Here is a 14653-nt window from a genome sequence, read left to right as displayed (position 1 = left end):
TATCACATAAAAACAGTAGACCTTCCTTTTTGTCTGTCACGGGAGGGGGGGTTCTTCTTTGTTTCTTTGGGGTTTTTTTCTTTTTGTTTCTTAGTTTTCAATACAAATGGAAAAACCTTCAAAGAGGGCCCCACTCAGCTGCTCCCCACACACAGGGGCAAGAGAAGCCCCTAACTGGTCAGTGTTGCCACCCCTCTTAAGGGGATCGGTTGGCACCTAAGGTGCACCTGGGGGTATCAAAGGGGAATTTGGGGGCACATAGAGGGATCAGGAGGGCCTCTGGAGAGTCTCCCAAAGGATTAGTTGGATATTTAGGGTTATTTGGACCCCCGCCACAAAGGCCACTACTGCAAAGCTTTCCCCCCACCACCACAACTAACCCTAACCATCCGACTAAAATACCCACAGGAGACCTTCCATTGGTCCCCACATGCCTCTATATTCCCCTTGATTTCCCATTCAAATTAAGAAACTAAAAATAAAACCAGTGATGTTTCTTTTGTGTGTCTTGTGGGGTTTTTTAGTTTGCAAATAAGAGTCATTTCAAAGCCTTTTTGCATCCACATTACTACTGTTCTGCAATCTCTCGATTAAGAGCACAGCTTTTTCTCTGCTGGAATACCTCAGACTAACATTTTTTTCATGGGTTTTCATCCCCTCTGAGAGCATTCAGGCAGCTTTTTTGGGCAGCATCCCCCACCCCTCACTCACCTGCTCCTCTCCTGCATCATCACCCACCCCCATGTGGTATCATGGAAGGAAAGAGAGACAGCTGAGGGGCTGCCCCGCTTTTTATCACCCTGACCCACGGATGCCCTTCTCAGTAGGATTTGCACCTTCAGCACACAGCTGAGTTTTTGCTGCGCTTCTCTTCTCTGTGACAGCTGCTGCGCAGGTCTGCATCTCCAAGCATGTCACACCTTCTGGGATTTACTACCCCATAATCACCTTGCAGTTGGTGCATTTCTTGCTGGCAATCAACCCATCTCTTCCATCTGTTGCTCTCATTGTTTTGTTTCAGCTTTCTGAGCCTGTGTCGGTACAAGTCCTTCTCAGGGCACCGCAAACAGAGACAGACAAAGCTTCCTTTTCTCCAATAGTTCCAGGAAGATTTCCGGCACTTCTAGGCAAGCACTGACAGAGTGACGGGTGTGAGGGGACATCAGCCTGGCGCTGGAGCTGGGCATTCTGAGCAGATGAGGAACCCTGGGCAACACCTACAGAGAAATCTTGGTTTCTTCGCAGAGAAGCACTGGCCTTAGAGACAAAGCTGTCTTTGATCTGGGCACCAGCTGCAGCTCCCAGCGGTGCCTAGCTGCAGAGCAATGGCCTGCACCTTCATCCTGATCCAGGTGGAGAGAGAACTGCCAGGAGCACAACTTCTCTGCTACGGTTGCAGCATCCCCAGGGGCCGAGCGCAGCCTTGCTGTTAGTGAGGAACACAGCCCCTGTGAGAAGCTCCTGGGGTCAGGGGACAAACAAGAGGTTGTCCACACTGGAAACAAGGGAAGTCTCTTTGCCACTCCCATTATACCCATCAGACGACTTCTGCTTGCTTACCTACCTGCTCGGTTGGAGTCTATACTGGAAGAAGTTTTAGTTCCTCGGTAAAAGCGTGGACTGAGCAGTTTCTTTTTCAGCCTTTCCTTCCTGACTGACAGATCAAACCCTACCTGGAGCCCACACAAGCCAAGCAGGAGATCCCCTGCTAGGCTGGCAGGGCGAGGCTGTACCGTCGCAGCAGCCGTAGCCCTTGTGCCGACCGTGTCGCTGCTGCACGTCTTGCTTGCTCGGTTAATGAAGTGGAAAGCAAAGAGTCAATCTGTAAAGAATAAAGCAAAAAGCAAAGAACAGATCTCAGTTACTCACATTGTAAAGCTGTGAGGAGGTTAGCATGCATTCAATAAAAATACCACAAAATCATTTGTTCTCCCTTCAGCGTTCATTTAACTCACAGAGCTGTGAACTGATGCTGTCCCAAAACACACAGTCAGCATTTGGTGGTACTTGGAGCACCAAGAAGAGAGTTTGGCATGCTGGGAGAACACTTCCCCACTGAGGGAAGATCTGGGGCCCCACTGGGAGACTTGGGAAGGCACTGGGAGCACTAGAAAAGGATTTTGGAGTTACTGGGAAGAAGAGGGAGAACACAGGGGCCATGCTGGGAGCAATCGGGAAAGCAGAATAGAATACAGACTTAACCAGGTTGGAAAAGACCTTCCAGAACACTGAGTCCAACCTATCACCCACCACCATCTAGTCAACCAAACCATGGTACTCAGTGCCTCATCCAGTCTTACTTTAAACACTTGCAGTGATGGTGACTCCATCACCTCCCAGGGCAGCTCATTCCTCATGAGTGCAACACAAAGCAGACTTACTTGTGGTCTTGTTCTCCAAAGCACAACGTATAGACTGCTCCTGATGTAGACATACACACACACCCCACATGTGGAGAACAGCAAGAGTCCTGCAGACAAGACTCCTAACAGGAGTGGGGAAACACTGGGTGTACTAGAAAAGAAAAAGAGATAAAGGGCCAATTCTCTTATCACTTACAGCTCCACACTTCCGTCATTATTGCATGCACTAGAAGCACAGAGTTACAGGTATCTCTGGGTACAGTTGAGGCAGCAGCCGCCACCCCCCCAAAGCCTCGCACAGCCCCGCCGGCGGCCACCCCCCCAAGCCCCGCGCAGCTCCAGACCCTGACAGGCTGGACAGATGGGCAGAGTTTGGAAAGCATGCACGGACTCCCTGGTTGGTGAAGCAGGAATTGTTTAGTGGTACAGAACACGCAGTGTATGTAGGAAAAATCAAGCAGGCTAAGCAATTCCCTGGCATTCTTGCACCACTGCTGCTAATTGAGTTTTCTCCTTTGATATGCAGCTCTCCATTATCTTCATCCCATAGCAGGTTGAGCTTCTCCAGCACGGAGGCGAGCGTCCTTCTGTCTCACACTTCAGGCTGTTTACTGCAGTCAGCTCTTCTTTATCATCAGACTGTTCTTCCGTCGTCAGCAGCCTGTTGTTCTTTCCTGTCCTGAAACCTTCCATAGATACTTTCTGCTTTCCTCCAGGCAGAGTCCAAGGGCATGATATTGTTGTGTTGTATTGTTGTGTTGTATGAAAGGAGAGAAGGTTAGCACTCCCCTTGATAAGGATGGAAGAGGCCCTTGTGGCCTATACAACACGCATACGGTTAAGGCACTGCCACCTACTTCGTGGCATCTAACCATGTTTTTTAAGGACCACGTGGCTCAGTTGGTAGGGCGCGAGACTCCGAGTGTTGAGATTGTGGGTTCGAGCCTGCAATGGGCAGTGATGTCCTGCTTTTTTCCAGGTCACAAGCCCTGGTCCTCATGGGTGATTTCAACCACCCGGATATCTGCTGGAGGGACAACACAGCAAGGCACCAGCAATCCAGGATGTTCCTGGACTGCATAGAAGACAACTTCCTCCTCCAAATGGTGGAGGAACCAACAAGAAATGGTGCTATGCTGGACCTTGTTCTCACCAACAGGGAAGGGCTGGTAAGCAATGTGAGGCTCATAGACGGCCTTGGCTGCAGTAACCATGAAGCAGTTGAATTTAACATCCTCAGGGCAATCAGGAGGAAGTATTCCAAGCTCACAACCCTAGACTTTAGGCATGCAGATTTTGATCGCTTCAGGGATCTGCTAGCCAAAGTGTCGTGGGACAAAGCCCTGGAGGGAAGAGGGACCCAGGGCAGCTGGTCAGTATTCAAGGACCACCTCCTCTGTGTCCAGGAGCTCTGTGTACCAACAAAGAGAAAAGCAGGTAAGAATGCTAGGAGGCCTGCCTGGATGGGCAAGGAGCTACTGGACACACTATTACTTAAAAGGAAACTCTACAGGAAGTGGAGGGAAGGACAGGTAGAACAGGGGGAATACAAGGAAGCTGCCCGAGCAGCAAGAGTCCTGGTTAGGAAAGCCAAAGCAGAGTTTGAGTTGAATCTAGCCAGGGAGATTAAAGGGAATACTAAGAACTTTTACAGGTATATTAATGGGAAGAAGAAGACTAGGGAAGGTGTGGGCCCCCTCAGAAAGGAAAATGGTGACATGGTCACATGTGATGAGGAAAAGGCTGAGGTACTTAATAACTTCTTCACCTCAGTCTTCACTGCAAGGGCCTCTAGCCACACTCCTGATGTTATGGAAGTCAAAGCCAGGGACGGGGAGGAAGAACTGCCCATTGTAAGTGCAGATCAGGTTCGTGATCATCTGAAGAACCTGAAAGTGTTCAAGTCCATGGGACCCGACGGGTTACACCCACGGGTGCTGAGAGAACTGGCAGATGAGGTTGCTAAACCCCTCTCTATTATATTTCAAAAGTCCTGGCAGTCTGGTGAAGTCCCCACAGACTGGAAAAGGGGAAACATTGCCCCCATCTTCAAAAAGGGCAAGAAGGAGGAACCAGGGAACGACAGGCCAGTCAGTCTCACCTCTGTGCCTGGAAAGATCATGGAACAGATCCACCTGGAGTCACTACTCGCTCAAAAGAATAGTGAAGAGGTGATTGGGAACAGTCAGCATGGCTTTGCCAAGGGCAAATGCTGCCTGACCAACCTGGTGGCCTTCTATGAGCAGGTGACAAAATTAATAGATGAGGGGCGAGCAACTGATGTCGTTTACCTGGACCTGAGCAAAGCCTTCGACACTGTCCCGCACCACATCCTGGTCTCCAAACTGGTGACACATGGGTTTGATGGGTGGACCACTAGATGGATAAGGAACTGGCTTGATGGCCGCACCCAAAGAGTGGCTGTCAATGGCTCCAAGTCCCAGTGGAGGCCAGTGACAAGTGGAGTCCCTCAGGGATCAGTCCTGGGACCTGTCTTATTCAACATCTTTGTGGGGGACATGGACAGTGGCATTGAGTGCACCCTCAGCAAGTTTGCTGATGACACCAAGCTGTGTGGTGCAGCAGACACGCTGGAGGGAAGGGAGGCCATCCAGAGGGACCTTGACAGGCTGGAGAGGTGGGCACAGGCCAACCTCATGAAGTTCAATAAGAGCAAGTGCAGGGTCCTGCATCTGGGTCGAGGCAATCCCAGGCACAAATACAGGCTGGGCAGTGACTGGCTGGAGGGTAGCCCTGAGGAGAGAGACTTGGGGGTGCTGGTGGACAAAAAGCTCAACATGAGCTCTCAGTGTGCACTTGCAGCCCACAAAGCCAATCAGATCCTGGGCTGCATCAGGAGAAGTGTGGCTAGCAGGTCAAGGGAGGTGATCCTCCCCCTCTACTCAGCCCTGGTGAGACCCCACCTGGAGTACTGTGTCCAGTTCTGGAGCCCCTATTACAAGAGGGATGTGGAGGTGCTGGAACGTGTCCAGAGAAGGGCCACGAGGATGATCAGAGGGCTGGAGCACCTCTCCTATGAGGACAGACTGAAGGAGTTGGGGCTGTTCAGTCTGCAGAAGATAAGGCTCCGAGGAGACCTAATTGTCGCCTTCCAGTATCTGAAGGGGGCCTACAGGAAGGCTGGGGAAGGACTTCTCAGGATATCAGGTAGTGATAGGACTAGGGGGAATGGAATGAAGCTGGAGGTGGGGAGATTCAGGCTGGATGTGAGGAGGAGGTTCTTCACCATGAGAGTGGTGAAACCCTGGAATGGGTTGTCCAGGGAGGCGGTCGAGGCCCCGTCCCTGGGGGTGTTTAAGAGCAGGCTGGATGAGGCTCTGTCCAGCCTGATCTAGTGTGGGGTGTCCCTGCCCATGGCAGAGGGGTTGGAACTAGATGATCCTTGTGGTCCCTTCCAACCCTGAATGAAACTATGAAACTATGATATTGAACACATCCAAGTGCCAGGTTCTACACATTACCACAACAACCCCAGGCATTGCTACAGGCTGGGGTCAGACTAGCTGGATAGGAACCAGGCTGGAAAGGGAGCGGTAAGGGAGTGGCAAAGGGCTGGGAGGGGCTCAGGACAGTACTGGGAGGTACTGGGAGGCTGTGGAAGGACTCTGGGGGGGAGGGTTACTGGGGGGAGTGAGGAGGCACTGGGAAAATTCTAAGGGTTAACTGGGAGGTACTGGGAAGGGCTCTACATGGCACTGGGAAGAACTCAGAGACTGTGGAAAGACTCTGGGGCAGTGTGGAGGGGCTCAGGGGGGCACTGGGGGTCATGGGGAGATACTCCAAGTGCTCTCCCAGTTGTCTCGCAGTTCCTCCCAGGGACCCCTAGTGCTCCCAGTTGGGTTCCTGCTGCTTCCAGTTGTGTCCCAGGGCTCCAGCAATGCCTCCAGCTGGTCCAGGCATGTCTCCCAGTGCCTCCTGGTCCCTACTGGTCTCCTCCCATACTGGGATAGGACTAGAAAGGATTGGGAGGTACTGGGAGGGAGAGGAATAAACAGGGAGGGACTGGGAGGGGACTGGGAAGGGAGTGGGACAGTGTGGGAGGGGACTTGGAGGGACAGGGAGGGGACATAGTGGGAATGGACTGGGAGGCTGTAAAGGGCTCTGGGAGGGAAATGGGGGGCTGAGGGGGGTACTGGGAATTCCTGGGTCATGCTCCCAGTGCTCCCAGTTGTCTCCCAGTGGGGATGCTACTGCTTCCAATTGTCCACCAGGGCTCTTGCCAGGTAGTGCAGGTATGACTGGGAGGGGACTGGAAAGGGATGGGGAAGGCACTGGTTGGGGACTGTGAAGGGACTGGGATGGAATGGGAGGAACTGGGATGGACTGGGAGGGGCTGGGATGGACTAAGGGGGCACTGGGAAGAGACTGGGATGGGAGTGGGAAAGGACAGGGAGGAACTGGGTGTACTAGAATGGGAATGGGAGGGAACTGCGAGAGACTGGGAAGGACTGGGAGTGCACTGCGACGGGACTGGGAGGGGAGTGGGGAGCCAGTGGGAGGGGATTGGGAGGGAACTAAGAAGGGAATGGGAAAGGAAAAGAGTTGGAAGGGACTGGGAAGGGACAGGGAGGGGATTGGTAAGGGACTGGGATAGAGTGGGATGGATCAGGGAGGGAATTGGAAAACGACTGGGAGGGTACTGGAAAGGGCTCAGGACAATAGTGGGAAGGACTGGGAGGCTGTTAACAGCTCTGGAGGGGAATTGGGGGGGCAGTGGGAGGCTGTGGAAGGATCTGGGGTAGGGAGGGTTACTGGGGGGGAGTGAGGGGGCACTGGGGAAGTCTAAGGGTTAACTGGGAGGTACTGGGAAGGGCTCTACATGGCACTGGGAAGAACTCAGAGACTGTGGAAAGACTTTGGGGCGGTCTGGAGGGGCTCAGGGGGGCACTGGGGGTCATGGGGAGATTCTCCCAGTTGTCTCCCAGTTCCTCCCAGGGACCCCTAGTGCTCCCAGTTGGGTTTCTGCTGCTTCCAGTTGTGTCCCAGGGCTCCAGCAATGCCTCCAGCTGGTCCAGGTATGCCTCCCAGTGCCTCCTGGTCCCTACTGGTCTCCTCCCATACTGGGATAGGACTAGAAGGGATTGGGAGGTACTGGGAGGGAGAGGAATAAACAGGGAGGGACTGGGAGGGGACTGGGAAGGGAGTGGGACAGTGTGGGAGGGGACGTGGAGGGACAGGGAGGGGACATAGTGGGAATGGACTGGGAGGCTGTAAAGGGCTGTGGAGGGAAATGGGGGGCTGAGGGGGGTACTGGGAATTCCTGGGTCATGCTCCCAGTGCTCCCAGTTGTTTCCCAGTTGTCTCCCAGTGTTCCCAGTGGGGATGCTACTGCTTCCAATTGTCCATCAGGGCTCTTGCCAGGTAGTGCATGTATGACTGGGAGGGAACTGGAAAGGGATGGGGAAGGGACTGGTTGGGGACTGTGAAGGGACTTGAAGAGGACTGGGAGGGGCACTGGGAGGGGAGTGGGAGGGCCACTGGGCAGGACTGGGAGGGACTGGGGAGGAACTGGCAGGGACTGGCAAGGACTGGGAAGGGACTGAGAAAGGATTGGGAGGAAATGGGTTGAATGGGAGGGGATTGGGAAGGACTGGGGAAAACTAGGAAGGGACTAGTAGGGGACATGGAAGGGACTGGGATGGAATGGGAGGAACTGGGATGGACTGGGAGGGGCTGGATTGGACTGGGGGGGCACTGAGAAGAGACTGGGATGGGACTGGGAGGGAACGGGAAGGACTGGGAATGCAGTGCGACGGGACTGGGAGGGGAGTGGCAAGTGACTGGGAGGGGAGTGGGGAGCCAGTGGGAGGGAAATGGGAGGGAACTAAGAAGGGAATGGGAAGGGAAAAAAGTTGGAAGGGACTGGGAATGGAATGGGTAGGGAGTGTGAAGGGAGTGGGAAGGAACAGGGAGGGCACCAGGACAAACTGGGAGGGGACTAGCAATGGCACTGGGAGGACCTGAGTGAAATGGGAGGGGACTGAGAGGGAATGGGAGGAACTGGGAAGGATGGGGAGGGAACTATGAGGGGAATGGGAATGGACTGGGACAAACTGGGAGGGGACTGGTTGGGAAGTGGATGAACTGTGAAGGGACTGGGAAGTGACAGTGAAGGGACAGGAAGGGACTGGGAAGGGACAGGGAGGGCACTGGGACAAACTGGGAAGGGACTGGGGGGGGGACTGGGAGGGGACTGCTTAGGCACTGGGATGGGAATGTAAAAGGGACAGGGAAAAGAGTTGGAAGGGACTGAGAAGGGACAGTGCGGGGAGTTTGAGGGACTGGGTGGACCAGGAGGGAATGGAAGGGACTGGGAGGGTACTGGGAAGGGTCTGGAAAAAGCCTGGGAGAAACTGGGAGGGGACTTGGAGGGAACTGGGAGTGGACTGGGAGGGAATGGGAGGGCACTGGGAAGGACTGGGCGGGGACCGGGAGGGAATGGGTGGAACTGGGATGGAGTGGGAGGGAACTGGGAGGGGACAAGGAAGGGGAGTGGGAAGAGATTGGCACAAACTGGGAGGGGACTGGGAGGGAACTGGGAAGGGAAAAGGAGGGCAGTGCAAAGGGACTGGGAAGGGACAGGAAGGGACTGGGACGGGACTGGGAAGGGCCTGGGACAAATTGGGAGGGGACTTGGAGGGAACTGGGAGGACCCAGGAAGGGACAGGGAGGGGAGTGGGAAGGGACAGGGACGGGAAAAGGAAGAGACAGGGAGGGGAGTGAGAGGGAGTGGGAGGGAACTGAGAAGGGAATGGGATGGGCCTGGAACTAAGTGGGAGGGGACTTGGAGGACCTGGGAGGGCACTTGGAAGGACTGGGAGGGCACCGGGAGGGAGTGGGAGGAAACTGGGAGTGCCTGGGAAGGGACTGGAAAGGGCCTGGGACAAACTGGAGGGGACTGTGATGGAACTGGGAAGGGAAAAGGAAGGGACATGGAAGGGACAAGAAGGGTAGAAGGAGGGGATAAGGAGGGGACTGGGAGGGGAGTGGGAGGACAAGGAGGGTACTGAGAAGGGACAGGGACAAACTAGGAAGAGCCTGGAACGAAGTGGGAGGGGACTTGGAGGACCTGGGAGGGCACTTGGAAGGAATGGGAGGGGACCGGGAGGGAGTGGGAGGAAACTAGGAGGGCCTGGGACAAACTGGGAGAGGACTGGGATGGAACTGGGAAGGGACAAGGAGGGGACAAGGAGGGGACAAGGAGGGGAGTGAGAAGGGGACAAGGAGGGGAGTGAGAAGGGGACAAGGAGGGGAGTGAGAAGGGACTGGGACAAACTGGGAAGGGCCTGGAACTAAGTGGGAGGGGACTTGGAGGACCTGGGAGGGCACTTGGAAGGACTGGGAGGGGACCGGGAGGGAGTGGGAGGAAACTTGGAGGGCCTGGGAAGGGACTGGAAAGGGACTGGGAGGAAATGGGTGAACTGGGAGGGGACTGGGAAGGGAACTGGGAAGACCTGAGAGGGAATGGGAGGGAACGGGAGGGACTGGGAAGGGACGGGAAAGGGCCTGGGAGGAACTGGGTGGACTGGGAGGCGACTGGGACAAACTGGGAGGGGACTGGAAGGGAACTGGGAAGTAACAAGGAATGGACAGGGATGAGAGTGGGAAGGGACTGGGACACACTGGGAGCAGACTTGGAGGGAAGTGGGAGGACCCGAGTGAAATGGGAGGGCACTGGGAGGGACTGGGAGGGCACTGGGAAAGACTGGGTGACCACTGGAAAGGGAATGGGAAGAGACTGGGAGGGGACCGGGAGGGAATGGGAGGGACTGGTAGGAAACTGGGAGGGCCAGGAAAGGGACTGGGACAAACTGGGAGGCGACTGGGAGGGCACTGGAAGGCTAATGGAAAGGGAGCGGGAGGGGAGTGAGAGGGTATTGGAAAGGGACTGGGAAGGGAGTAGGGGAGAGTGGGAGGGAATGGGTGGACTGGGATAGACTGGGTCAAACTGGGAAGGGACTGGGAAGGGCCTGGAACTAAGTGGGAGGGGACTTGGAGGGAACTGGGAGGGAATGGGAGGGCCTGGGAAGGAACTGGAAAGGGCCTGGGAGGGACTGAGAAGGGACTGGGTAGGTCCTGGGACAAACTGGGGGGGAACTGGGAATGCACAAGGAAGGGCAGTGGGAAGGGACTGGGAGGGGATTGGGAGGGACCTGAGAAGGGACTGGGACAAACTGAGAAGGGACTGGGAAGGGCCTGGAACTAACTGGGAGGGGACTTGGAGGGAACTGGGAGGACCTGGGAGGGCACTGGGAAGGACCAGGAAGGAATGGGAGGGGCTGGGATGGAGTGGGAGGAAACTTGGAGGGCCTGGGAAGGGACTGGAAAGGGACTGGGAGGAACTGGGTGGACTGGGAGGGGACTGGGAAGGGACAAAGAAGGGACAAGGAAGCAACACGGAGGCGACAAGGAGGCGACAAGAAAGGGACAAGGAAGCGACATGGAGGACGACAAGGAAGGGACAGGGAGGGGAGTGGGAAGGGACAGGGAGGGGAGTGGGAAGGGACAGGGAGGGGAGTGGGAGGGAACTGAGAAGGGACTGGGAAGGGCCTGAAACTAAGTGGGAGGGGACTTGGAGGACCTGGGAGGGCACTTGGAAGGACTGGGAGGGAACCGGGAGGGCCTGGGAAGGGGCTGGAAAGGGCCTGGGACAAACTGGGAGGGGACTGGGATGGGAAAAGGAGGGGACAAGGAGGGGACAAGGAGGGGACAAGGAGGGGACAAGGAGGGGACAAGGAGGGGACAAGGAGGGGACAAGGAGGGGACAAGGAGGGGACAAGGAGGGGAGTGAGAAGGCAGTGAGAAGGGAGTGAGAAGGGAGTGAGAAGGGAGTGAGAAGGGAGTGAGAAGGGAGTGAGAAGGGAGTGAGAAGGGAGTGAGAAGGGAGTGAGAAGGGAGTGAGAAGGGAGTGAGAAGGGAGTGAGAAGGGAGTGAGAAGGGAGTGAGAAGGGAGTGAGAAGGGAGTGAGAAGGGAGTGAGAAGGGAGTGAGAAGGGACTGGGAGGGGAGTGAGAAGGGACTGGGAGGGGAGTGAGAAGGGACTGGGAGGGGAGTGAGAAGGGACTGGGAGGGGAGTGAGAAGGGACTGGGAGGGGAGTGAGAAGGGACTGGGAGGGGAGTGAGAAGGGACTGGGAGGGGAGTGAGAAGGGACTGGGAGGGGAGTGAGAAGGGACTGGGAGGGGAGTGAGAAGGGACTGGGACAAACTGGGAAGGGACTTGGAGGACCTGGGAGGGCACTTGGAAGGACTGGGAGGGAACCGGGAGGGAGTGGGAGGAAACATGGAGGGCCTGGGAAGGGACTGGAAAGGGACTGGGAGGAAATGGGTGGACTGAGAGGGGACTGGGAGGGGACTGGGAGGGAACTGGGAAGGGACAGGGAAGGGATAGGGAAGGGATAGGGACAAACTGGGAAGGGACTGGGAGGAAAGTGTGGGGGAACTAGAAGGGTAATGCAAAGGGACTGGGAGGGGAGTGGGAGAGTCTGGGTGGAGTGGGATGGACTGGGATGGAACTGAGTAGGCACTGGGATAAACTTTGAAGGGACTGGGAAGGGCCTGGAACTAACTGGGAGGGGACTTGGAGGGAACTGGGAAGCGACTGGGAGGGGATTGGGAAGCGACTGGGAGGGGATTGGGAAGCGACTGGAAGGGAACTGGGAAGGGACAAGGAATGGACAGGGAGGGGACTGGGACAAACTGGGAGGGGACTGGAAGGGAACTGGGAAGTAACAAGGAATGGACAGGGAGGGGAGTGGGAAGGGACTGGGAGGGGAGTGGGAAGGGACTGGGAGGGGAGTGGGAAGGGACTGGGAGGGGAGTGGGAGGGAACTGAGAAGGGACTGGGAAGGGCCTGAAACTAAGTGGGAGGGGACTTGGAGGACCTGGGAGGGCACTTGGAAGGACTGGGAGGGAACCGGGAGGGAGTGGGAGGAAACATGGAGGGCCTGGGAAGGGACTGGAAAGGGACTGGGAGGAAATGGGTGGACTGAGAGGGGACTGGGAGGGGACTGGGAAGGGAACTGGGAAGGGACAGGGAAGGGATAGGGAAGGGATAGGGACAAACTGGGAAGGGACTGGGAGGAAAGTGTGGGGGAACTAGAAGGGTAATGCAAAGGGACTGGGAGGGGAGTGGGAGAGTCTGGGTGGAGTGGGATGGACTGGGATGGAACTGAGTAGGCACTGGGATAAACTTTGAAGGGACTGGGAAGGGCCTGGAACTAACTGGGAGGGGACTTGGAGGGAACTGGGAAGCGACTGGGAGGGGATTGGGAAGCGACTGGAAGGGAACTGGGAAGGGACAAGGAATGGACAGGGAGGGGAGTGGGAAGGGACTGGGAGGGGAGTGGGAAGGGACAGGGAGGGGAGTGGGAAGGGACAGGGAGGGGAGTGGGAAGGGACAGGGAGGGGAGTGGGAAGGGACAGGGAGGGGAGTGGGAAGCGACAGGGAGGGGAGTGGGAGGGAACTGAGAAGGGACTGGGAAGGGCCTGAAACTAAGTGGGAGGGGACTTGGAGGACCTGGGAGGGCACTTGGAAGGACTGGGAGGGAACAGGGAGGGAGTGGGAGGAAACTGGGAGGGCCTGGGAAGGGGCTGGAAAGGGCCTGGGACAAACTGGGAGGGGACTGGGATGGGAAAAGGAAGGGACATGGAAAGGACAAGGAGAGGAGAAGGAGGGGACAAGGAGGGGACAAGGAGGGGACAAGGAGGGGACAAGGAGGGGACAAGGAGGGGACAAGGAGGGGACAAGGAGGGGACAAGGAGGGGACAAGGAGGGGACAGGGAAGGGAGTGGGAAGGGAGTGGGAAGGGAGTGGGAAGGGAGTGGGAAGGGAGTGGGAAGGGAGTGGGAAGGGAGTGGGAAGGGAGTGGGAAGGGAGTGGGAAGGGAGTGGGAAGGGAGTGGGAAGGGAGTGGGAGGGGAGTGGGAGGGGAGTGGGAGGGGAGTGAGAAGGGACTGGGAGGGGAGTGAGAAGGGACTGGGAGGGGAGTGAGAAGGGACTGGGAGGGGAGTGAGAAGGGACTGGGAGGGGAGTGAGAAGGGACTGGGAGGGGAGTGAGAAGGGACTGGGAGGGGAGTGAGAAGGGACTGGGAGGGGAGTGAGAAGGGACTGGGAGGGGAGTGAGAAGGGACTGGGAGGGGAGTGAGAAGGGACTGGGACAAACTGGGAAGGGCCTGGAACTAAGTGGGAAGGGACTTGGAGGACCTGGGAGGGCACTTGGAAGGACTGGGAGGGAACCGGGAGGGAGTGGGAGGAAACATGGAGGGCCTGGGAAGGGACTGGAAAGGGACTGGGAGGAAATGGGTGGACTGAGAGGGGACTGAGAGGGGACTGGGAGGGGACTGGGAGGGGACTGGGAGGGGACTGGGAAGGGACAGGGAAGGGACAGGGAAGGGACAGGGAAGGGACAGGGAAGGGACAGGGAAGGGATAGGGAAGGGATAGGGACAAACTGGGAAGGGACTGGGAGGAAAGTGTGGGGGAACTAGAAGGGTAATGCAAAGGGACTGGGAGGGGAGTGGGAGAGTCTGGGTGGAGTGGGATGGACTGGGATGGAACTGAGTAGGCACTGGGATAAACTTTGAAGGGACTTTTGGGTCTGATTGGTGGACCACTAGATGGATAAGGAACTGGCTTGATGGCCGCACCCAAAGAGTGGCTGTCAATGGCTCCATGTCCCAGTGGAGGCCAGTGACAAGTGGAGTCCCTCAGGGATCAGTCCTGGGACCTATCTTATTCAACATCTTTGTGGGGGACATGGACAGTGGCATTGAGTGCACCCTCAGCAAGTTTGCTGATGACACCAAGCTGTGTGGTGCAGCAGACACGCTGGAGGGAAGGGAGGCCATCCAGAGGGACCTTGACAGGCTGGAGAGGTGGGCACAGGCCAACCTCATGAAGTTCAATAAGAGCAAGTGCAGGGTCCTGCATCTGGGTCGAGGCAATCCCAGGCACAAATACAGGCTAGGCAGTGACTGGCTGGAGGATAGCCCTGAGGAGAGAGACTTGGGGGTGCTGGTGGACAAAAAGCTCAACATGAGCTCTCAGTGTGCACTTGCAGCCCACAAAGCCAATCAGATCCTGGGCTGCATCAGGAGAAGTGTGGCTAGCAGGTCGAGGGAGGTGATCCTCCCCCTCTACTCAGCCCTGGTGAGACCCCACCTGGAGTACTGTGTCCAGTTCTGGAGCCCCTATTACAAGAGGGATGTGGAGGTGCTGGAACGTGTCCAGAGAAGGGCCACGAGGATGATCAGAGGGCTGGAGCACCTCTCCT

The 14653-nt window shown here is 56.5% G+C and overlaps 1 non-coding gene across 1 annotated transcript; it reads left to right on the top strand.

Annotated features, from left to right (window-relative positions):
* Positions 1-3118: 3118 nt before the first annotated feature.
* On the top strand, positions 3119-3246 carry LOC137453371 (U6atac minor spliceosomal RNA). Its single transcript, XR_010990351.1, has one exon. It is a non-coding gene; the product is annotated as a U6atac minor spliceosomal RNA (small nuclear RNA).
* Positions 3247-14653: the final 11407 nt, after the last annotated feature.

Source organism: Melanerpes formicivorus, unplaced genomic scaffold, assembly GCF_026170545.1.
Source record: "Melanerpes formicivorus ecotype bairdi unplaced genomic scaffold, bMelFor1.0.p_v2 SCAF_65, whole genome shotgun sequence".
Classification (NCBI taxonomy): domain Eukaryota; kingdom Metazoa; phylum Chordata; class Aves; order Piciformes; family Picidae; genus Melanerpes; species Melanerpes formicivorus.
The sequence above is the reverse complement of the archived record's forward strand: the minus strand, read 5'-3'. Positions and strand labels throughout refer to the sequence as shown.